General features: G+C 39.8%; 1 protein-coding gene across 5 annotated transcripts in view; it reads right to left on the bottom strand.

Annotated features, from left to right (window-relative positions):
- The window catches only part of ACSL1 (acyl-CoA synthetase long chain family member 1), a 1,450,848-nt gene that overhangs the window by 837,201 nt on the left and 589,082 nt on the right, over nucleotides 1-24,565 (bottom strand). The gene's annotated exons all lie outside the window — the stretch shown is intronic.

Raw genomic sequence — 24,565 nt, 5'->3', positions numbered from 1 at the left:
TCAGCAATGCTTTTTGTAGTATTTTTTTTTATTTAACTTACTCATTAAGAAAATTACAACAGAAAAGTTTCAAACTACTTGAAACAACAATGATAATAGAAGACACAAGCAATTATGACAGCAGTCATAAAGCAGCTCAATGCACAAAGTTCAACACTGTATGGTGCACCTTAGAAACACATTTAGCAGTGTATATTAGATTTTTTACTTAACTACATCACTGTACAATGAACCACAATTCTACGGGTCTGCTGCATCAAACTGACTCGTACAACTATACTAACTTACCTTGAGACTGTGCAACTTCAGAATAGATTATATTAAATAAGGTGCGACACACGTGAAGCCTTCTACTTGGGGTGGGGGGCAGATTAGGGCCTGCCGTCATATGAAATATACTTGCAAGTCTGAGACCATAAGATGGAATGGGCTCACACAAGGCTGTGTGTTACTGAAAAGTGACATTCAGCTTATTACAACCATCTGATAATGGTCACTATAGGGGCAGAAAAGGTATCAACCATATGCAGATGCATCAAGGAGAAGTGCCTGATTAGAGGAACAAGAAAGATTGCAATGGCCATAAGACCGAGAAGACAAAGAACCAAGCAAGCATGAGGCTTCCAAATCAGTAAAATTTGACTGGCCTGAAGTTGCAAAGATAGTAATTCCAAGTGAGGAAGTCTGGCAATCTGAGTGGTTGTACCCAGATGGCAATCAATACACTACAGCTTGAGCACGTTCCATACTGGCTTTGTCATAACAGACTGTAATACTCAAGGACAGGCAGAGATGGAGCAGAGAATCCTTGCCTGATCAAAGATGCCTTTGAAGTCACTATAAGGAGCCAGTCGCACAGGTACAAAAATACCCAGTATCCCTGCAGCCCGAGCCAAACTGCTACTAATGCCATGCATATAGTGAACACTTGGGAAGCTGGGGTAAGGCCAAACGGCATTGCTCAAATTGGTAGTGACTGGTTCCCAGCCTGAAGTGCAAGAACCTCCTGGAATTCCTTACCATCTTTTTGTGGTAGTAAGCACCTTTGCAATCCTTCCTCAGACAAGTAGAATGGTTTGTGCAGTTACCACCTGTAACGTTGACAAAGATGTTTTATTTGCTTAGGTGAAAAATGGTCCTGAAGTCCTTTGTTTTCTTTGGCACCAAAAAGTATCAAATTGACCCGGATCCTCTCTGGTCTGGTGGGACCTCTTGGAGGACTTTAAATGAGTAACTTTCTCTGCTGCTACATACTTTCACTGGTGGGGTGGTAAGTCTGGAAGGGACTTTTACCTTAAATGTGGGATAAATTGAAAAGGAATGGTGTAGCCTCTGAAAATGATATACAACACACAGGCAGTTGTGACATGAGGACCTCCTAAGCTTGAGGGTAAAAAGCCAAGTGCTTCCTGACTGCTTCTACAGTGCAGCAGTCAAGCACGTTTTAAGGAGTGCTGAAAGGGCATGTCCTCTAAATTACTGATTCTGTAGACAGTCACTGCCCCTAGGGTGCTGTCCATTAAATTTCTTCCTTGTCCTGGAGGCCTGCTCTCTTGCAGTGTCCCGAGAACTGTTGAGAGTTAATGAACAGCTGCCTCCCTCTCACATCCCCCCACCTTTCTAGAAATGGTTCTCTGTCCTCTCTGGGATAGAAAAGTGGACTCCCTGGCAGACATCTTGGTCTCCTGTTTGCTCCAGGTCAGTGTTCCCTTAACATTTGGTTCAAACAAGGTGGACCTATCAAAGGTGTACACCTTGAAACAATCTGCAAAATTATACAGGCATGTTGGCAGGCTGCAATACCATTTCCTGCCTCACATGCAATATCTGCTGTACTGGAAACAAGTCACATGGAAATGCTCAATATAATTAACGTGGTTAACGGAGTCTCCAAAACTTTAGGAAACTTGAATGAAGGCTGATATACCATCATTTTGTAACTTCAGTGATTAAATCCCTCTGAAGCCTAGTCAAGTGTGTCATATAGTTCAGTGCACAGAGGGCAAACTGACCATAACATATGTGCATTTCCCAAAAAGAATAGAGACCCATGATTCCTCTGTTCAGGAATGAACCAACTGACATTTTCCTTTGTAGCTGCAGCAACCACAATAACACTGATGCTGGACTCTTGCACCAGTAGGATGTATACTTGGGCAGGACAAAAACGTTATTAGGCTGGAATAGTACTGGCTTAATCCACATGGAGCTAGCTCCATGCCCTTCTGGGCACAAGACTAACAAGAGTGTCTGGAGGGGGTACAACCCAAGACATAGAGATGCCCTCTCCCAAGGTCTCAAGAAAGGACAGGCTCCACAGAGGAAGAGGCTTCAGTGGTCAAACTCTCTTGCTTTATCAAGTCAAGGAGATTGCAGGAGACGACCCACTTCATGACAGGATTTAAGTGACTCTTCCCCTTAATTGATATCAGAATCCTCAGTCAAGGATTCCTCAGGGGAATCCAAGAGTTTAGTCTTACATGGACTCTTTGTGTACCTCCCACGGGGCTGAAGTCAGCTGGTGAAAAGAGAAGAAAAAGGGAGGCCTAGCATTTGAGGCGCAAAAATTTTTTTGGTGTGGGCTTCTCTCTGTACAAGTCCATATGGATCCAAAGCTTCAGGAAGCTGAGATCAGGATGGATCTGACACCAGGTGAGTTAGATAAAAATCCTCTCCATGACATCAAACTCTGCAGCAGAAACTGGAAAAAGGACCGTCAATTTGTAGATGTAGGAGATGCCCCAACACCAGTGGCCGACCTGACCAGGTCTAATGCAGACACAGGCATCGAGCTGTCCAGGATACACCCAGGGAGCAGGAAGAGCTCTGATGGCGTCAGAGATGAATAAATCAAGGTCAGGGTTGGCACCAAAGAGAGACAAACTTTAGGTATCATTACTGGACTGCATCAGATCGGGGGGAGCAATACCAAGGGATGGAGTAGAGAAGAAGCAAACAGTAACGGGGCAGCTTTCTCCACCACAGAATCAGAGGGAAAGGGGGTGATCCTCAAGTCCATCTGGGCTTCCAAAATGTTTTGAATCAACTTGTCCAAATATCTCTCTCAATTCTCTGGGAGGACACTGCAGATCTAGAAGTAATTAAGAGGATGGCTTCTTGGGTTGCTGAATAGTTTCTCAACTTCTTGGATAATGAAATGGTAAGATGGATCTGAGGAGAAGGTTCAGGAGAAGACTCTAGACATGGAGTAAGAGAGAAAATGGGAGTACAATCGAGCTGACTCTGGTACCTCAAACATAAAAGGGCAAAGAATCCACAATAACGGCGGACAAGCTTGAGGGCCTTGGGGCCCTTGGCTATGACTACTCATAAGAGGATGAGTCAATAGGCAGTTTCTTGACCACTTTACTCTTTCTCACTCTCTCTCGCCTTCCTATCTTTTTTCTTGTCTTTATTTTTCTCAAACAGTTTTATTTATGGAGTAGCTAAAGTAGAAGCCTGTGGCATAACTACAGAAGAGGAAGGAAGCATGCCTTTTGTAATTAAGCCCCGTACGATCGACCAAGGCCCTGGCAATGAATGAAGGAGCAGGCCTGGCAGTCAGCATCCAGATGGGGAACCCCCCAGACAATAAACATAGCAGTTGTGTGAATTCTGAGGGGGCACTTTATGACTGCACTCCAAACATTTTCTGAAATTCAAAGTCTTATCCATGATAAAATACAGTACAGCAGAATAAAAGTACTACAAAAATTGTACGGAACAAACTGCCTGACAAGCTAACAGCGCACAAAATTACTTCAACAATCTGCTTAAGATGAAAGTGAAGGAAACAGTAGTATGGGAAACTAATTCTAACCACTATCACAAGGTAACAGGGGAAAAAAACAGTAAGATGGCAGGTGGGTATAAGCTCACAGGCTCAACCACACAAAGCAGCACTTAAGTATGAAGTATTTTCTTTTGAAAAAGGAGGAAAAATTCAAGAAAGCTATGAAGACAAGGCATGATCAAATCTGCTACCCACAACTCAGTGCCCTACAATTGCTCCCAATATCTAGGCTCTTTGTTACGGCTATATTAGTTAGTACTTGCGGTTTCCAAATTGCATCCATTCCTCAAGCTTGGAGTTAACAGTAAAGGGGATCACTTCAGCTTTCCACATTTTAACTTGCTCATTAGTTAAGAATTTCTTAGCAAGCCTGTTAACACAGTAATCTATGTGACTGTTACCCTGCATATTAAACTGATAACAAAAACCTACAATGTCTCTTCCTGCACTTGCTTTCCAATTAAATCCTTCCATTCAGGGAAATAGCTCTCTGCTCTAAATTGGGTGACCTCAAAATATTGTGGTAACCTCCCTGCTTCTGGGACAGAACCAGTTTCTCCCCATCCCAAATAAAATCTTTAAATTCCCCATTTATGCTCCGGCAAACCTTTTTCGTCAAGTGTATTCAGACAGGACATTAAGGATCGACTGTACCAAAAACATTAAAACTATTTTGCCCAATCCATGTTTAAAAGCTTATTTGCTCTTACTTTCCTTAAGATCTGCTTCACATCACATATTTCTTTTGATGCTTTTACTGTCCTTTTTCAACCAGACTCCCAGATATTTCATCCTTCCATGCTACCACAGAAAAGCATACTGTTGTACTAGCTTATAAGAATATAGTTAATTGTTATAGTATTAGAATTACAATGCTACAGTACTCTCCATCTAGATCTCTTGGGTCTAAGGATACACATCTTGCCCAAGTCCGTAGACCAAATAAACATGGTAAAGCAACCTATTTCTCACATTTATCCAAATGTTGGAATACTCTCCCACAAGACAAGACAAATCATAAATCCAAAACACTTTAAAGCAAATCTTAGAACCCACCTCTTGGATCAAAACTATGCTCCTGCCAGTCTTCTCCTGGCTAAATGTTGCTATAATTCTATCCATGTATCCTCTATCTAGACTGCCATTTTGCGCTTCATGCAAACTCTAAGCTCTGTGCTACATCTGAAGACCCAATGAGCTGTGGAATAGTGATTTCCAGAATGAATCTTTTTTCCTTTCCTTTCTTTACATACTAATTCTTGTATGCTGTATGTGATAGTTAACAGTTGCTGTTTTGCCTCATACTGTACAACTACTTTTAACATTCCTTAAATGTGCACCTTTTCAACCCAGGTTTCGACTCAAAAGGGACCTGCAATTGCCTGGTAAACAAATGCTAATAAATAAATAAAATACTACAGCTTGAAAAAGGATGAGATTGTTTCAATCTTGTAAACAATCTTGGGAGATCTACCACTGGCTTGGCCAAGTAAAAAAAAAAAAATCTGCAAATAATGCCAGCTTCTGCTGCTTTCCCTGGGATTTGTACCCCTCCATCTCAAACTCTTATTTTGACATTTAGTGGGTTCTATGTAGAAGGCAAGCAGCAATGGCAAATAGAGATACCCTCACCTTGTCCTCACAAACTCAAAAGGGATTCACATCTTGACCGTCACTGCCACCTTTACTCTTGCTTTAAATCCCCTATAAATTTATTCTAACTGAATGATTTTTTTTTTCTAAAGCCATCCTCAAAAAGGCTCAAAAGACTGTCAAATACTTTTTCAGCATCCAAGCATCTCTCTCTCTCTACAATTAACATTTTACTAATATCAAAAAGTCAGTCTGCCCTTAACAGCTACGCTGAACTTTGACCTTGTATTATATTTGCTAACGTCTTGGCCATTAAACAAATTTTATAATCATGACAGAGTACACAGATTGGTCTACAAGATGCTTATCTTAAAGGAGCCTCTCTCTTCCTCAGCAAGTACCACTATCAGATATTTCTTTTCCTTCACTCCAGGATTATATCTCCTAACACATCATTAATCAGATTACACCATATCAACAACTTATTACCTCCTGGTTTCCAAAGTTAACTTGGAAATCAGTCAGGGACTAAAGCCTTACCAGTTGTCTGCCCAATTAATATTCTCCTTGTTTCTTGACAAGTTACTTTTTTATCACCTATCTGTGATATCCTCATCACAAAACTTGATATTTGCTCTCCTCATGAATTACTCAATTTGCTTTCTCTTGCCCCATGGATTCAGCTTCATATAACCAGACAACAGAGTTTAAAAATATCAACTCCCAGCCTTTTGCAGCCTTACCCTGGTGGCTTTAAAGTAAAAGGTTTTAGACAGTAGCCTTTAAACTCATGAAGTCATTCCATGTGCTCTTACTTTTTGTTCAAGCTTCATAAATCTGCCACTTGTCCTTCCTTCTTAACTCCTAAGTACCCCACACTGCCCTATCTTTGCAGCAAGCATTTCTTGAAAAAAAAAAGTCCTTTCTCTCAGATCCCTTTCTTTTATCTCTACCCTGCATTTTAAGCTTAACTTTTCCCCCATTTATACACATTATACATTAAATGCTTTCTTTCTTTATAAACTGTCTTTCAGTCCAATATTACTCAAGGCACTCAAATTCCTGCCTTCGTTTAAACTTCAACTCCTCCTGAACATTATTCTGCATGCATTGTTCCCATAAATTCCATTTATTTCTATGCAATTTGCTCCTTTCCCTTTCTAAAGGTTCCATCTTACAGTTCTTTATCTCATTTACAATTTACAGTACTTCAGATACAGTTTGTTCAGATTTTGATTTCCACTTTCTAGTAACTATTATTTCACAGCCACCAGAATTAAACTTAAAACCTTACTATGTCTAGACAATTCAGATCCTGTGCCTCAGGTCAAAAGGGTTACTGCCATTCCTTCACCCAATATTTCTGACAGTGTACTCTATGGAATTTTTTTTAAATGTGCCAACTCATTACACTTTCAAAAAACATATTCAGAGTTGCCTCTCTCCTCCCCATCACACTTCCAACAGTTGCTATCTACCAGAGGAAAATTCTCTGAAGTCTGCTTGGGGTATTAAAATAACTATGCAAATACTGCCAAGCAAAAATTCTACACCTTCTGAACTTATTGCATACATGAAAGCCATACATACTGTTCTCCCATTCTTCCCTTAAATTGCTTTTCCAGTCTCTTCTCAATCTTTATTGGCTACAGGAATGAACCAGATGAGGTTATCATGCAATATTTTATCTGCCCTACTAATTATCCCCTTTTAACAGCAGCTTCTGTTCTACATTCGACTAAACTCTACCACAGCAGGCCTTTAACTTAGGACACCCCCATCTCCTTTTCTTTATATATACTGATGTCAATCATTGAAAAGGAAGGCAGTCCAAGCTTCTTGACTTCATCCCACTCTGGTTACTTGCTCCCAATACCTAGGTTCCTTTGCCAGCCCTTTCCTGCCTATTTTTGTACCCCAACTCACAATCATCCCTACTGGCAAAACCTTGTTTCTCCACTCACATGTTGGCTTAGATCTTAGAATACTTTATGCAACTATGTATATAATATTCTGTACAGTTGCTATTATTCTCCTTCAGGATCTGCATCCAAAATCTCACTCTCTCATTTCTTGAGACACCCCTCTTTATCATCCAAATTCCCTTTGAATTCTATGCTTCAGCTTGTTTTATATATATGAGCCTCAACTGTATAGCTCTAAAACATCCTTTAAAATCAGGTAATCCTAAACTACACTGTATTGGGAGGATCAAATTATCCCATTTAACTCTTGCCCTCTTTCCCTCCCACACAAATTCCTTCAACTCTGACATTGTCCACAATTTTTCCTCTGGTTGATAAAAATATGCAAGATCTGTATATACAACTAAAGAGACTAAAATATTTTTGCTGCTTGTATCTTACGATCCATATCTTTAAAGAGCTTTGAGTGTCTCAGTTTTTACTTTGTTTACTCTCTTCCCACACATCCTTAGATGCCATGACAGAAGTCTTAAATCCATACTCAAACACTTCATCTTAAGCCTCCATAAATATGGGTATTCCTGAAACAAGTCATGAGTGGGGTACATAATTAAAGGCTATAACCTTTGTTTTTTCTTCATTTTATATCCTCAGAAGACTTGGAATAGTCTCAGAATGTTTCACAACACTGAGATGTCCTTTTCCAGATTTATTAAATACAAATCCTCGTCATATGCAACTAGAGCCAGCTTTTCTTGATTACTGCAGCAGTTACATTCTTGAATTTCTGAGACCCCCCCTATCAGATTCCTCTGTTCAAACAAAACTTACCAGAAAGGAACCCCTTACTTTAAATCTTGCCTCCAATCCTTCATACATTCTCCTAAGTAACTTATTAGAGAATGCAAACATCTCCATTACCATACTAAAAATCCCAGTTTACTTTTGTCAAATGAATTCTATGCATCAAAATAGTGGTTTATTCTTACATTCTGCTTCCCGATTGATCATTGTTCTAGTGATGCTGTAAAGTGCTTGCTTCCCCTCCGCAAAACCATCAATTTTGTCATCACCTTTGCCATTCTTTTAGGTAGTATAGACAACACTTTATAATCATGGTTTAAAGCTGAAATATGGGTCTATACGAGTCTGAGTCTGATGGGTCTTTCCCCCTCTTTGGGTAATACAGCCAACCACAGCTTTCTTCCAAGAAGCTGGTGCTTCTCTCCCTTTTAAAATGCTATTTAGCAAAATCTTCCAGACCTTTACCACTTTCTTCCCTCCTAATATTCAAATCTCCACAGGAATACCATCTGCTCCAGGAGACTTCCCCAAAGAAACTGATTGTACATTACAGTTTTTCATCTCATCTCATCCGATCTTTGGTATCAGTTAAGCCACATATTCCCTCTTATTTTTGCATAATTACGTCTTCCATAAATATTTCCATCCGTGTTCTTTGTTTCCACATTCTTCTGAATTATACAAATTTTTATAACATTTCTGAAATATCTGCAATAAGTCTATAAGGTCTCTGTTTATTTACTATAGTCTGGCAATAACCCTTCCTTCCTCTTTCCTAAATTAGTGCACTAAAACATTTTGTGCTCTGGAGCTATCAAAAACAGTTGGGTAACAGCAATCTTTCTAAACATGCATGTTATCCAAATATTCCCTTATTTTCTCCTTGTATCTCTTGCAGGTACTTTCTTATTCTGTGAGATTCCCCTTATTCTGCAATAATTCAACTTTTGTCAGCCTCTCTAAATTCCTACTTCTTCTTGACCATACCACTTTCTTTTATTTGTACCCCCATTTATAAACTCTATTTTCATTTTATCCTGCTTGCAAGCTATTTCTTCTGAAGACATTTCTATCTTCCCAAATAACTCTCACATAGTTTCAACTACCCACTCCTTAAACTGCAGTCTTTTAAAAAGGTAGGTGAGAAGTGCCAGTGTCTCATTTTACTTCGTCACTCATTGCTGCATGATCTGAAATAGTTATTGGATGTGGGGACTGGATTTCAATTAAACGTACATGTTCCTATGATATATAAATTCAGTTTTGCCTTTAAGTCGTGTGTCCATTGTCCGACGTTCATTACATCAAAAGGACAACAGCAAAAACCCGCAATGCCAAGTCACAGAGGTTTGAATGGCTATAATGTGAATGCACTATGCCATTCAAATACATGGACAAATGTCAAAAATGGTTTTCCATCAAACCATTTTCGACATTTGTCTTTGGAAGAGTTCAGTAATTTGCTCCATTGAGTCGTGTAAATGCATGATTGCACATACCATAATCAACAAAATGAAGATAAACCATAAATTCTATCCAATCTAGTCCAGCTATTGTATCTTGTTGAATACGTTCTGAGTTCCTACTATTACTGCATTCACATTTTCCATACCAAATGTTTTTATACATTTCTTCAGTAATCTACACTCCTCTGTTACAAAGCCTCACTATTGCAAATCAAGTTCCCTTTTCTAACTGCAAGTAATATTCTCTGCTGAAAGCAGATTTCTTCCACATTTTTAAGCTCCATAATAGCAAGTTTTGGTACAATGTAAATACATGCCAGCATAATCCTTCTCCTCTTGCCAACAGCCCCTTACTACCACAAATCTACCATTATTGGTCTTTTCTCCCTCTTCTATCACTATTGTAGCCCCTCTAACAGTCAGTATCACTACTCGTATGCTCTTTTGTCTCTGCTATTCTGTTGAATATCCTTCCTGAAATCCTCTGCCAAATTCATATGCTCATTTTTTTCCAAATATGCCTCCTGAAGCATTGCTATCTGCACTCTGCATTTCTTAATATAATAATTCAGTGTTCTTTCTTTTTCGTCTATACCTATAAGGCCATTTACATTCCAAGATACTGTGGATAGAATAGTTAACTATGTTAAAAAGCTATTGTTCGCATTTGTTATACAGGACAGTTTTTTAATGCGTTTCCTACTTTTGTCTTATGCGCATACAGCAATATTTGGCAGGCTGATCTTTTATACGGTTGTTTCTTCACATATCCATTCAAATCCAGGTCACATTTTTCAACACGTTTAGCTTTAATGAAAACCCTCAACAAATAAACTAAATATATTTTCAGAGCATCCCCATCCCCTACTAACTTAGAAAAAGCTTTGTACATTTTTAGCAAATGAAGTTTAACCCAACAGCTGTACCCACAAGCATAAACTAATCTAAAAATGAAGGTTACCCATGCTAAAGTGTATGTCATAACCTGTGCTCCCACTTAGACCGCTGTCTGTTTTATCTCTTTTCGCTCTCAGATGTGAAAAATAGCTTTTACCTAGATAACTGCCTTCAGCTGCACATTTCTGGACACTTACTGTGAACATTTGCTATTGGCAAAAAGGCTGCAGATGCAAAAAGTTTAGCATTTTCATGGCTTTCTTTATTTTGCTTTAGGCCTATCTGCTTACAAAATAGTTTGCAGCTTAAGCCACGGACATCCACCCTTGTAAAATCAAAAGAACTTACCATCTTAGTTCTAGATACATACTCATTACATTCTTACACCCAACCCCAGCTTCAGCAGCCCAAGATCACTGCATTATACTAACTTAAACTGCTTCTGTTTGGCCCTTCTCATTTTTTAAACACCTTTATTGAATTATCATTTGTGACATAGGCAAATTTACATCAAACTGTATTAAGAAGCTCACGTTTACAAACATTATACTTTACATATATAGCTATACATCATATCACCAAAGCAATATTACATAAATTATTCAATTCCTGCCCCCCTTTTTAAACAAGAAACATCTTCACTAAACCATTACTTATGACACAGGCAATCACACATTTATATAAATTAAAACAAACCACACAGACACAATCCTAGTTGCAAACATTTTACATCACAAACCATACTAACACGCTCACAGTTGCAATCATTATACATCACTTATCTGCCCAACCATTTTCAGTCAAACATTACATAACTCATTTAAGTCCTGCCTGCTTTTAAACCTCATTCTTCCCCAGTATATACTGTTTCCACAATTCCTATTTTTTTTCTTATGAAGTTTGCTTCTACCCTTTCCTAAAGATAAATTCCAGCTGTTTTCGTTACTGTGTTCACTACTACTAGTATAGTTGGTTTAGATTTTGATTTCCATTTTCTACTAACTGCTTTTTTGCCAGCCACCATAATTAGACACAGCAAGGCCTTACCATGTCTAGCCAATTCAGATTCTGTATTACAGCCCAGAAAAATCATCTCCCTCATCACAACAATCTGCCCACCCAGCATCTCTAACAGTGCATCTCCTAGGAAATCCTTAAATTCTGCCAACTCACAGCACTCCCAGAAAATGTGTTCTCAATTACCTCTTTCTTTCCAGTCACATCTCCAACATTTGCTGTCTACCTGAAGAAAAAGTCTCTGGAATCTACTTGGGGTAAAAAATGACTATGTAAACATTTACAAGCAAAAATCCCACATCTTCTAGATTTTGTTGCATATTTGGGAGACATACATATATCTTTCCATTGTTTCTTTGTGAATTGCTTATCCAATTTCCCTTCCCAATCCTTTCTAACCTCCTCCACTTGAATCTTATAGTTATCATGCAATATTTTATATGTTCTACTAATAATTCTTTTTTTTTTAAATGGCAGCTTCTGCTCTAGATTCTACTAAAAACTCTAACCATGCTGGTCTTTTCTTTACGAGCCCTCTATTTCTCTTTGCCTGTACTCCGATAACGATCCTTGACAGGCAAAGCAATCTCTAAACAGCAGTCCAAATAAATTCTTGGTGTCTTTGCATTCTCTCATCTTTCCCTCTCTAGTTATTTGCTACCAATTTCTTGGTTCCTCTGCCGGTTTCTACAATAAATTCCATCCCTCTCTTGCCCATTTTCTATATCCCCAATTGCAGTAAGCCCTTTTGGCAAAATTCCCTTTCTCCATTCCCATGTTGGCTTAGTTTCTAGGATACTTTCTACTACTTTATGGATATAATATTCTGTATGATTACTGTTATTCTCCTTAAAGGCCTGCATCCAAAATTCCAGTCTCTTTCTTGAGCCCCCCCCCCATTTCTCCATCATCCCTTTCCACTTTATATTACAGTTTTCTGCTTGGATTATGTATAGGAGTGTTAATTGTGTAGCTCTGAAACACCCCTTCAAATCGGGTAATCCCAATCTGCTCTGTTCTATTGGAAGAATCAGCTTACCCACTTGACTCTTGCAATCTTCCCCTCCCAGATAATTGCTATCCAAAACTTCTCCTCTGCTTGATAAAAATATGCCTGACCTGTATATAAGACTAATGGAACTGACTAATGGAACTAAAAACATTTCAACTGCTTGTACCTTACTATCCATATAAAAAAAGCTTCAAATTTCTCATTTTTTGTATTATCTTTTCTTTAGTGTCTTCCCACAGATCCTCAGCTGCCACAACAGAATCATTTTAATCCTTGCTCCTAAGTACTTCATTTTACCATGCCCCCATAAATATGGACATAGTTGAACCAATTCATGTGCGGGTGTATAATATACTGCTATTGCCTTTTTTTTAGCTTCATTAATTTTGTATCCTGAAAAGATCTGAAACCATCTCTAAATGTTCCACAACACTGTAATCTCTCTTTCTGGGTTTGTCAGGTATGGTATAAAATATCATCTGCAAATACAGTCAGCTTTTCTTTCTCAAACTAATTACATCTTTGAATTTCAGAGTCCCGTATTTTCTTTGCCAATGGTTATAAATATAATTCAAATAAAAAAGTAACCAGTAAAATGTAACCATTCTACCTCCCCTCAAGGACGTAAACAGTGTCTTGCAATAGCTACATCTCATCCAACCCAGGCGCCTCACACTGTCTCCACTGTATCATGGCTTCTAACCCAGAACAAACTGCCTAAGGGGACCCCAGCAGTGCTTCCTGTAACCATTTTACCTCCCCTCAAGGACTTAAACACTGTGTATGTACACTATTGTGTAACTCATCTCTCTATAGTTAACTATTGTCAAAGCGCGTGATAGCTAGCAGCCCACCATGGACTTTAGGTTCCCTTCAAGCTCTCCAGGCTCTATCCCATCCCACCCCCACCACTAAGAGATAAGCAAGTAACATAGCATTTACTCCATTTGGCCACTAGGTGACAGCATTTTACCTCTACCAGCCTCTCCTATCTCACTACAAGGTTCAAACTTTCTTTTGAGTTACATTAAACATCTCTGCTTTTGCTCCAAAGTCCTGTGAATTCTCTGCTACTGTTTACCTGAACTACAGAGCAACCCAGTCTCTATCCCCCTATGCCTCCTTACCTTGTGCTCTGCTCTCTGCTTTACAGTTTCTGCTGGCTACGTTTTCTTCCTCCTCCTTGGCTATTCCCAGTCTGTTCGCCCTTCGGGCTCACTCCGCTTCCCTACCCTGCCCCTAATTCCCACCCACCCCCAGCACCTGTACACTTATACTCAAACTACACCTACTCCAGTCAACTCATACCTTGTCCCACCCCTTACTTCCACACCCCACCCTCCTAGCATCTCTTTACAATACTAACCCTACCTTACATTCCAGACCATAGTATACCTTATTCCATACCCCACTCACTAAGTGTAAACAACAACAATGCTTTCAAAACCAACCCAGTTTATAACCCTAATACTACTACTCCTCACCTTGTCCTAAGTTACTTCACTAGGCCTCTCAATAACAACACTCCCCCCTTTTCACACAAGTTAAATCACTACAAAACACATACTTTACTAGCCCCATTAGTCCCTATCTATACTCCTTCAATTACTGTCTGCTCTTCCCTTACAAACTCATCTCCACCCACAAACACACTACTCCAGTCTTAACTATGCCTACTCTTACAAAACAAATAACCTTCAAACTAGATAACAATTAGGCTAAATACCTCTTTTACTACATTCACCAACTTATTACCACTCTTCTTTCTGGAGATGTACACCCTAACCCTGGCCCCTCTCCTACCTACATTCCAAATTCCCTCCTTCATACTCCCCCCTCATCAGGAAAATTCCTCCTCCTCTCAGCAGTGAATGCTCAAAGTATATGCAACAAAATCCCCAACCTACATGCCTGGCTTCTCCATAACCAACCAGACATCCTGTCCATCTCCGAAACATGTCTGAACCCATCCATAAAAGACTATGAGATAACACATCCCAACTACAGTATTATTAGAAAAGACAGAACCCATAAAAAAGGTGGGGTGTCGCTCTCGTGTACTCTTCCTCCCTGTCAGTTACTCCATATACTAAACCCACTCCCCAAATCGCTAACACTGAACTAATCCTGGCCCTAATTCAAATAAATAGACATAAGTTCATTTGCATAGCCTCCCTCTACATCCCTCCCGGGGACAATGTTCATATACTGGAAGATATACTCTCCTGGCTCTCCACCAACATAACCAATGAGACTATAATCCTTGGCGACACAAACATTAACTGGACCAGCATTCAATCTCCCATAAATCCCCTGAATATAAACCTCTACAACTTCAATCAGCTAATCAACACCACTACCAGACCTACCAAAGATCACTCCTCTGGTAGTACCCTTGATTGGATTCTGGTCTCTCACCCTCATTACCCATTATAGAATGCAATGCCCCTTTGGTATGTGCTTCTCAGGACATCTGCAGTGACTGGAAAAACCGCAGAGGTACCTCGCTAGAAGAATCACAGGCTTAAAGCAGATGTCCTATGCTGACCACCTTAAACTCCAGCTATACTCTGTCACATATCGTCTACTCCGAAGCGATCTCTGCTTAACATACAAGGCCATGTCAAACCCAGAGCTGTTGGACATGCTACACTTAAAGAAATCCCAATCCCTCAGAGCCACACGCTCCAGGGATCTAAATCTTGTCATCACAATAAACAAAACATGTTGGAGGGATAGGTTCCTGACCCAGAGACTCCCCAGACTCTGGAATAGACTATAGACTGCCCATGCATGTCAAGCAGAGTGCCTCTTTGGCCCTCTTCAAAAGGAACCTTGATGATTGGATGGGAGAAAGGAAATTCACCCCAAGGATAACATCAGTCGCCCTGCTAGACAGGGGTCCAGGGAAGTAAATAGTGTGGGAAGAAATAGCCAGGGAATTGATATGGCTAGGCTTGCATAGGCCCTAGGGCCGACAGCCTAGTACCAACCTATGAACCTATTATATATATCCAGTTGCGGTACCCTCCCTGACTCCCTCAGTGACCACTATCCCACTTTTACTCATTGCCACTCCCCCTCCCTACAACTCTCTCCTACCTACATCTCCACAGACTACCTAAAACACTTCAACCCCTCCACTAAAACATTTCAACTAGAGCCCCCTAAAAACTCTCCTCCTAGAAGATGGCATCACCAACTTCAACACATTTATAAACCTTTTAGATACCATTGCCTACTAAAAACAAGGATTAAAAGTAACACTGTCCCTTGGCTAAGCAAAGATACCTTAGCTGTCATGCACCTCAGAGACAAAGCCCTAAACCATCACCATAAACATAAAACTCCCATTACCCTAAATGAATAGAGAATACTTCGTAACAGAGTTAAAAAAACATATTTCTTTAGACGGTAAATCCTACTTCTCCTCACTCCAAAACAACTACAAGACAAACCCAAAAAAATTCTGGGATGGTATCAACTCCCTCTTTAACCCTGGTAGAAAGGAAAACCCTAGCCCAGACCCCAATACCCCCGACAAGGACTTAGCCACCCAATTCAACTCTTTCTTCATTGACTTGATAACCAAACTAACATCATCCTTCACAAACAACCCTACATCCTCTCCTCTACCATCCCCTGTCTTTTCCTACTCAAATACTCCCACCTCTCAACCTCCTCCCATCTCTATAAAACCCTTCCTCATATCAACTATAAAAAAAAACTCCTCCAGAACTTAAAGCCATGCTCCAATGCCCCTGACAACATTCCTTCCTACTTCCTAAAGACAGCTGCCTATGCTGTTGCCTTCCCCATCTGCACTGTTATAAATTGATCAATCCAAGAAGGCCATGTACCCCAACTCTGGTAAAAGGCCTTTATTATTCCCCTTTACAAAGGGGTAACAACTATATCATCTCTAATTTCCGACCTATCACTATCTTATCACCCATCTCAAAACTTCTTGAAAAGTGTATCCACCTACAACTTTTACCATCTCAGACAACCATCTGCTAACTCCCACACAACATGGATTCAGACCTGGCCATAGCACCACTACTGCCCTCCTCTCCTTCCTTTAAACAGTGAATAAAGCCCATGATTCTGGACATAATGTGTCTACCCTCCTTCTTGATCTTTCTAAGGCCTTTGATACCATCTCTCATAACCTTCTCCTAACTAAACTCTCTAACCTAAATCTTTCTCCTTCCTTTATCAACTGGTTTACCAGCTCTCTCGTTAACAGGCAGCAAGCCATGAAATGGAAAAAAGCATTCTCCCCATTCCTCAACACTCCCACTGGCATACCCCAGGGTTCCATATTAGGTCCCAGACTGTTCAATATTTTCATCAATGACTTTCACCGCACCATCCCTAATGCAAACATTATCCAATCCGCTGATGACTCAACCATCATCTGCTCTGCCACCTCCACTCTCATAAAATTAACATAAGATGACTTCTCCTCCACTGAGCAATGAATGCTAAAGAACCATCTGGCACTCAATGCATCAAAAACCAAACTCATGATATTCACCCCCTCAAAAACCACAATAATTGACAAAAACTCATTCTCCATCATCAGTAAGAATAATACTCCTCTTGAAATAGTATCCAATGCAAAACTGCTTGGAGTACTAATTGACTATCAGCTCAAGTTTGATACCCACCTCCACACAAATATAAAAAAAACACACCAGAAACTAGGCATGCTCTATCGCCACAATTGCTACCTCACCCCCTCTACCAGGCTTGTTCTTTCTACCACATATCTTATCCCTTCTCTCCTTTATGGTGCCCCACTCCTAACTAACTTACAATCTTCCCTAAAGACAAAAATCTCTTGCTGTTACAAAAAACTCTCCAAATTTGCCACTGGATACAGATATTCCACCCATCACTGTACTGCCCTCCACAAACTAAATTGGCTAGAGTTGCCCAATTACCTCACCTACATTCAACTCATACATGCCCACAAACTCATCTTTAATCCCTCTCTTTGCCCCGCCCTTGCCTCAACCTTTAAAATTCACCTTCCCAACAAACTCCTAAGAACCAATACCCAAAATCTGATCGAACTGCATAAGCCTGCACACCCACCTGGCAAATTTCTACTATTCTTCTCCTTAGCATGTCTCTGGAACTCCCTGTCACCTCAACTTTGCACCACTAGCAGCCTCTCTACTTTCAAAACCTTGCTTCATTCTTACCTAACAACCCTCTGGGAATGCTCCTGTTCCCATCCCACATGAATTCCCCAGTAACACACCTATTTATACCTCCACTCTCTTCTTTCCCATCCTCTCTCTACTAATTTTCTCCCCCCTTTCTTCCTTATGCCCCTCCTTCCCTAAACTCATCTCCCCCTTACCCCATATACCAAATTCTATCTCTTCCTCCGCCTTCATATTTTCCTCAGCAGAAATACTCATTCTGTAAATATCTTCTTATAGTTGTATGCATTTGCAATCATGGAATTACATATTTGTAAATATTGTAATATTCACTTAGAGAGTCTTTAATTCTGTTTTTGCATCTTACTAAATTGCGCCTTCAGATAGCATTTTTATCTGTACTATTGTCATTCTATACTAATGAAATATTGTTTTATTCATTGTATACTGTGGAGCTTTTCTCTCCCAAGGACTCCATTGAAAATGGGCTCTTCTGGCCCAATGGACTATCCTGAAAAACAAACTTCAAATAAATAAATAAATAAATAAATAAAAGAGGACACCCCTACCTAGTTCCTATGCTCAAGCAGGAATTATCAGAGACACCCTACCCCACTTAGATTTTTACCTCCGACCGCTCATATATTCTCTAAATCAACCATATATATTTTTTAGGAAATGCAAATGCTTCCATTGCCCTGCTCATGAAGTCTCAGCTTACTCTGTCAAATACCTTCTCTGCAACAAGATGCACAAACAATGGTATTTTCTTACACTCTGCTCCCCTCCAGATCATCAATGTTCTGTTAATTCTCCTCTCCACAAAATGACATTGATGCATATCTATCGATTCTGGCATTAATTTTGCCATTCTTTTAGCCATTGTAGACATGAATACTTTATAATCTTGGCTTAGTATTGAAATGGGCCTGTATGAAGCTGGAGCCAAAAAATCTTTACCTTCTTTAGGTAGTACAGCTATCACTGCTTTCTTCCAGGATGTTGGTACTTTTATTAAGATGCTGTTAAACAAAATATTCCACATCTTTATCATTTTTTTTCTCCTAGCTTCCAAACTTCTATAGGAATACCATCTTTTCCTGGGGCCTTTCTTGTAGACTGGTTATACATCACAACTTTTATTCATCTCCTCCTATTCTAACCATAAGTAATTGAGCCTCATCTACTACTAACCTTGAAATATTTAATTCTTCCATAAACATTTCCATAAACATTTCAATTTGTATCTTTTCTTGACTTCTCTGTTTTATACAAACTTTCATAGAATTTCTGAAATATTTCTAACACCCATACAGGATCTCGTTAACTTCCTTGTTATAGGCTCCCTAAGCCTGGCGAGAACCCTTTCCACTTTCCATTGCCCAAGTCGTTATGCTAAAAATGTTTGTGCTCTAGTGTTACTATCAAAAGACAGCTGCTTAACATGAATCTTTCTAAACTAGAGTATACTATCAAGTTAATCCCTTATTTTATGCTTAGCTTTCTACAACTGATCCTCCTCTTGTTCTGTGAGATTCCCCCTATTCTGCAACACTAACCATTGGTCATTCCCACTAAATAAATCTTGTTACTTCTTAACCACAGCTCCTTTGATTTCTAACCTATTTTTAAATGCCACCTTAAATTTTATCCCACTCCCTAGCTATATTTTCATTAGTGATTTCTATCCTCTTGAATAGGTCCTGAATAATCCCCACTACCCATTCCTTAAATTCCTCTCCTTTCAACAGATACATGGGAAAGTGCTAGTGTCTCATTTTTATTTCATCACTCTGTTTTTATTTTAGTTATTATTCGCTCATAATGTAAAAGTTATTGGGTGCATAGCAAAACCTTCAATTAAATGTACATGTTCCTGTGAAATGTAAATTCTACCTAGTCTAACACAGTTTGTATATCGTGGGGAATAATGCACATATCCAAACTCCTATTACTGAATTCACATCTTCCATGCCAAATATCTTCATAAATTTCTTCAAAAATCTACCCTCCTTTTTATATTTTCTCTTCTGCCCCCCCACCCCACACGCAAACACATTTTCACTGCGCCACATCAAATTCCAGTCAACACCTACAAGTAATATTCCTTGCTGAAAACTGATTTCTCCCAGAATTTTCTTAAGCTCCACTATAGCAGTTTTGGGTGGAATATAAATACATGGCAGTGTAATCCTCCTCCCTTGCCAGTAGCCCCTTAGCACTACAAATCTACCATTGTCTTTTTCTCTCTTCTATCACTACTGGAGCTCCTCTTGCAATTAATATAAGTACTCCTTTTCCTTTGTCTCAAACATTCTACTGAATAACCTTACAGAAAACCTTTCATTATCAAATTCACATGTTCAGTTATTTCCAAGTGTATCTTGTGTAACATAGCTATTTACACTCTACATTTTCTAGAATAGTATTTATCTGTGAGACCTCTGACACTTAAAACATTACAGAAAGCATCAGTGTATTAAAAAGTTATTATTCCCATATTTTATGTATAACACCTTAAATCTTTAGTTCCAGGTTTTGTGTTACATATACAAACTTTTATATATTTGTTCCTTGTCCTAACCATTTGAGCCTATGTCACACCTTACAAACTTTGCTTTATTGAAAGCCCTCAAACAAAACTATTAATTTAATACCAACACAGATTTCAATGGGCATGCTGGTGAAGGGAACAGATGGGATGAAGAAGTGATGGGTAGGTACGGTGTTAAAGGAATGCAGAAGGTCAGATGGTAGTGGATTTTGTGAAAAGGACGGACATGGCTGTGGTGAATACATACTTTAACAAGACGGAGGAGCATAGGGTGACATACAAGAGTGGAGGAAGATGCAAACAGATGGATTATATCTTATGTAGGAGGGCCAGTTTGAAGGAGATTGGAGACTGTAAAGTGGTGACTGGGGAAATTGCAGTTAGTATGGTGGTTTGTAAGATGACGTTGGTGAACAAGAGGAGGAGTGTGTGGGCAGCACCAAGGATCAAATGGTGGAAATTGAAAAAGGGTAATTGTGAGGTGGAGTTCAGGGAAGAGTTAAGACAGGCACTGGGTGGCAGTGAAGAGTTACCAAATAGCTGGGGAACTACAGCAGAGCTAGTAAGGGAGACGGCTAGAAAGGTGCTTGGTATGCCATCTGGACAGAGGAAGGACGACAAGGAGACATGGTGGAATGAGAAAGTACAGGAGAGTATACAGAGAAAGAGTCTGGCAAAGAAGAAGTGGGACTGTCAGAGAGATGAAGAAAGCAGACAGGAGTATAAGGAGATGAGGTGCATGACAAAGAGAGAGGTGGTGAAGGCTAAGGATAAGGCATATGGAGAGTTGCATGAAAGGTTGGACACTAAGGAGGGAGAAAAGGACCTGTACCGATTGGCTAGACAGAGGGAACGAGCTAGGAAAGATGCACAGCAGGTAAAGGTGATAAAGGGAAACATATTTACAAGCGAGGAGTGTTTGTTGAGCAGACGGAAAGAGCACTTTAAGGGGTTGATGAATGAAGAGAATGAGGAGAGAAGGTTGGATGATGTGGGGAAAGTGAATCATGAAGTACAATGGATTAGCAAGAAGGAAGTCAGGATAGCTAGGAAGAGGATGAAGAATGGAAAGGCAGTTGGTCCAGATGACATATGTGTGGAAGCATAGAGGTGTTTAGGTGAAATGGCAGTGGAGTTTTTAACCAGATTGTTTAATGAAATTTTAGAAAGTGAGAGGATGCCTGAGGAATGGAGAAAGTGTTTTGGTACCGATTTTTAAGAATAAGGGTGATGTGCAGCACTGTAGTAACTACAGAGGGATTAAATTGATCAGTCACAGCATGAAGTTATGGGAAAGAGTAATGGAAGCTAGGTTAAGAAGGGACGTGATGATTAGTGATCAGCAGTATGGTTTCATGCCGGGAAAGAGCACTACAGATGCAATGTTTGCTCTGAGAGTGTTGATGGAGAAGTACAGAGAAGGTCAGAAGGAGTTGCATTGTATTTTTGTAGACAGAGAAAAGCATATCACAGGGTGCCTAGAGAGAAGTTGTGGTATTGTATGAGGAAGTCGAGAGTGTCAGAGAAGCATGTAAGAGTGGTATAGGATATATACGAGGGTAGTGGGACAGCGGTGAGGTCTGCGGAGGGAGTGACGTATGCGTTTAAGGTGGAGGTGGGATTACATCAAGGATCAGCTCTAAGCCCTTTCTTATTTGCAATGGTGATGGACAGGCTGACAGACGAGATCAGACAGGAGTCTCCGTGGACTATGATGTTTGCAGATGACATTGTGATCTGTAGTGAGAGTAGGGAACAGGTGGAGGAGACCCTGGAGAGATGGCGATATGCTCTAGGGAATAGAGGAATGAAGGTCAGCAGGACTAAGACAGAATGTGTGTGTGAATGAGAGGGAGGATAGAGGAATGGTGAGGATGCAAGGAGTAGAGGTGGCAAATGTGGATGAGTTTAAATACTTGGGATCAATAGCTCAGAGTAATAGTGAGTGTGGGAGAGAGGTGAAGACCAGAGTACAGGCAGGATGGAGTGGATGGAGAAGGGTGTCAGGAATGATTTGTGACAGACTAGTACCAGTAAGAGTGAAAGGGAAGGTCTACAAGAGGGTAGTGAGACCAGCTATGTTATATGGGTTGGAGACAGTGGCACTGATAAAAAGGCAGGAGTTAAGAGCTGGACGTGGCAGAGTTAAAGATGTCAAGATTTTCACTAGGTGTGATGAGGGTGGATAGGATTAGGAATAAGTATATTAGAGGGTCAGCCCAGGTTGGAAGGTTTGGAGACAAAGTCAGAGAGGCAAGATTACGTTGGTTTGGACATGTGCCAAGGAGGGATGCTGAGGATATTGGGAAAAAGATGCTAAGGATGAAGCTATCAGGTAACAGGAAAAGAGGAAGGCCTAAGATAAGGTTTATGGATGTGGTGACAGAGGACATGCAGGTGGTTGGTGTGAGAGCAAGATGCAGAGGACAGGAAGAAATGGAAAAAGATGATCCGCTGTGGCGACCACTAATCGGAACAGTTGAAAGAAGATGATGACTAACGCACAAAACTATGTACATCTTCAAATATTGAAGTTTTACCCTCCTAACAAGAACAAATGCCCCAAACGGATAGCCACACTTGTAGACATGAGTTAACCTTAAAGAAAGGTTATCCATGCTAAGATACATAGTTCAGCCTGTTCTTTTAATACATGCTAATTGGTTTTGTCTTATCTTTATAGCTCTCCTAGCTGGGCAAAACCCTGAATGCTTTTGGAGAACATTACCTAATAACCAGTTTCTCTTCTCTTTTTCTTCCCCAGCAAATCACTCTCCACCAGAGTGTAACCAATTTCTCTTTATCAGATTGTCTCCATGGAGACATGACTGCTTCCATGTAGGCATGAGGGCCAGATAAAAAATTGCCACTATGCATGCATTTGCTAGAAAAAAAGCCTCATACTATTCAATATTCTTTTTCATTTACTTGTTTTCTCTTAAAACTTGTTACTAAATCAATCCAAGTTCCTTAATCCAGTCATTCCCCCATGCAAGAATGAGGAAAAACAAATAAATTTTTCTTTTGTCATGCTCTTAACCAGGCTTTTTTTTTTTTTTTTTTTACACTGCAGTGCCTATATTTCTTAAAACTGAACAAGGACAGAGAGAGAGATGGAAAACAGTAGCACCTATTTATAATCCCCATTACATTTAAAAATAAGTGAGAAAACTTTACTTTATATCATGCACAGAAAATAGTTCTATTTCTGTAGTTTACGGTTAAGAAAAAATGTTTTCTTTACTTGGTTAACTTTCTCCCCTATCTACCCCTCCACAAAGCACTTTTCTGAACATTAATGATATGAAGTAGGGCATATACTTGAGTCCCCCACAAGTCCAACAAATTCTGAAAAAGTCCAATATTTCCAGATTTTCTTGTTCTGTCATATTTCACAAACAAAATTATTGCATTGCAATTCCACATTAAGTTACTGGTTTTACTAAAGTTCATCTCCCAAATCCTGTCTTTGCTTCATTTCCAATGCACTCTCGATTCCTTCTAGTCGACTCTCATGCTCCCTTCCTTCTCTCCAACATTTTCCTTTCAAACATTGGAAAAGGTTTCACAGGTACAGTTTCTCTGTGGTCTTTATTTCCAGAAGAACAAGACACAGAATCTCCTTCTGCTTCATAGCTCACTTTTGGTGGGACAAACGTTTGTGTTTCCTCCTTAGCATGTACTTCATCAAAAAATGATTTTGTCTCTCTAGGGAACATCACCTGGAAGAGAGTTGATTACAGCAGTTTAAAACTCACACCTGCATCTTGACATTCCCTGAATAGTGGAATTAATTTACTCCTTCTGCCTGGTGTACAGTGAGTAATCATTCTTCACAAACAGTAGACTGTCTCCCATTAAGTATTTTGCCCTTCTGCCACAGTTTTTGTCAGTATCAACTCCTTCTGCAGGTAGGATTGCATCCTTACTATTAAAGTTCTAGGCTGCTTTATCATAGCCAGGTTTGGTGCATATACACAATGTGCCCTTTCAAATAACTGTTGCTGTGGAATACCAATCCAGTTGCTTATTTGTGCTTTCATAAAATTAATGCAGTCTGCTCCTTGCAGTTTCTCTGGTATAGCTGAAAATCTCAGGTTTTGCCTAGGTGCTCTGTCCTTTAATTCTGTTATTTTTGAAACCTCTCTTCCTGAGCAGTTTCATATTCAGCCAGCCTTTTCTTCATTTCATCTTCTAATTTTTCCACCTTTATCACCTCATCTGATTATCTGTTTAAAGCTTCTTCCATTTTTACCGAGCCTTCTGTTATTTGTGTTGATACACACCATCAGTGTTTTGTTTATTTTAACCAGGTCTGTGTGCAGTT

This window comes from Protopterus annectens, chromosome 12.part0 (genome assembly GCF_019279795.1).
Source record: "Protopterus annectens isolate FY-2018-M chromosome 12.part0, PAN1.0, whole genome shotgun sequence".
Classification (NCBI taxonomy): Eukaryota; Metazoa; Chordata; order Ceratodontiformes; family Protopteridae; genus Protopterus; species Protopterus annectens.
The sequence above is the reverse complement of the archived record's forward strand: the minus strand, read 5'-3'. Positions and strand labels throughout refer to the sequence as shown.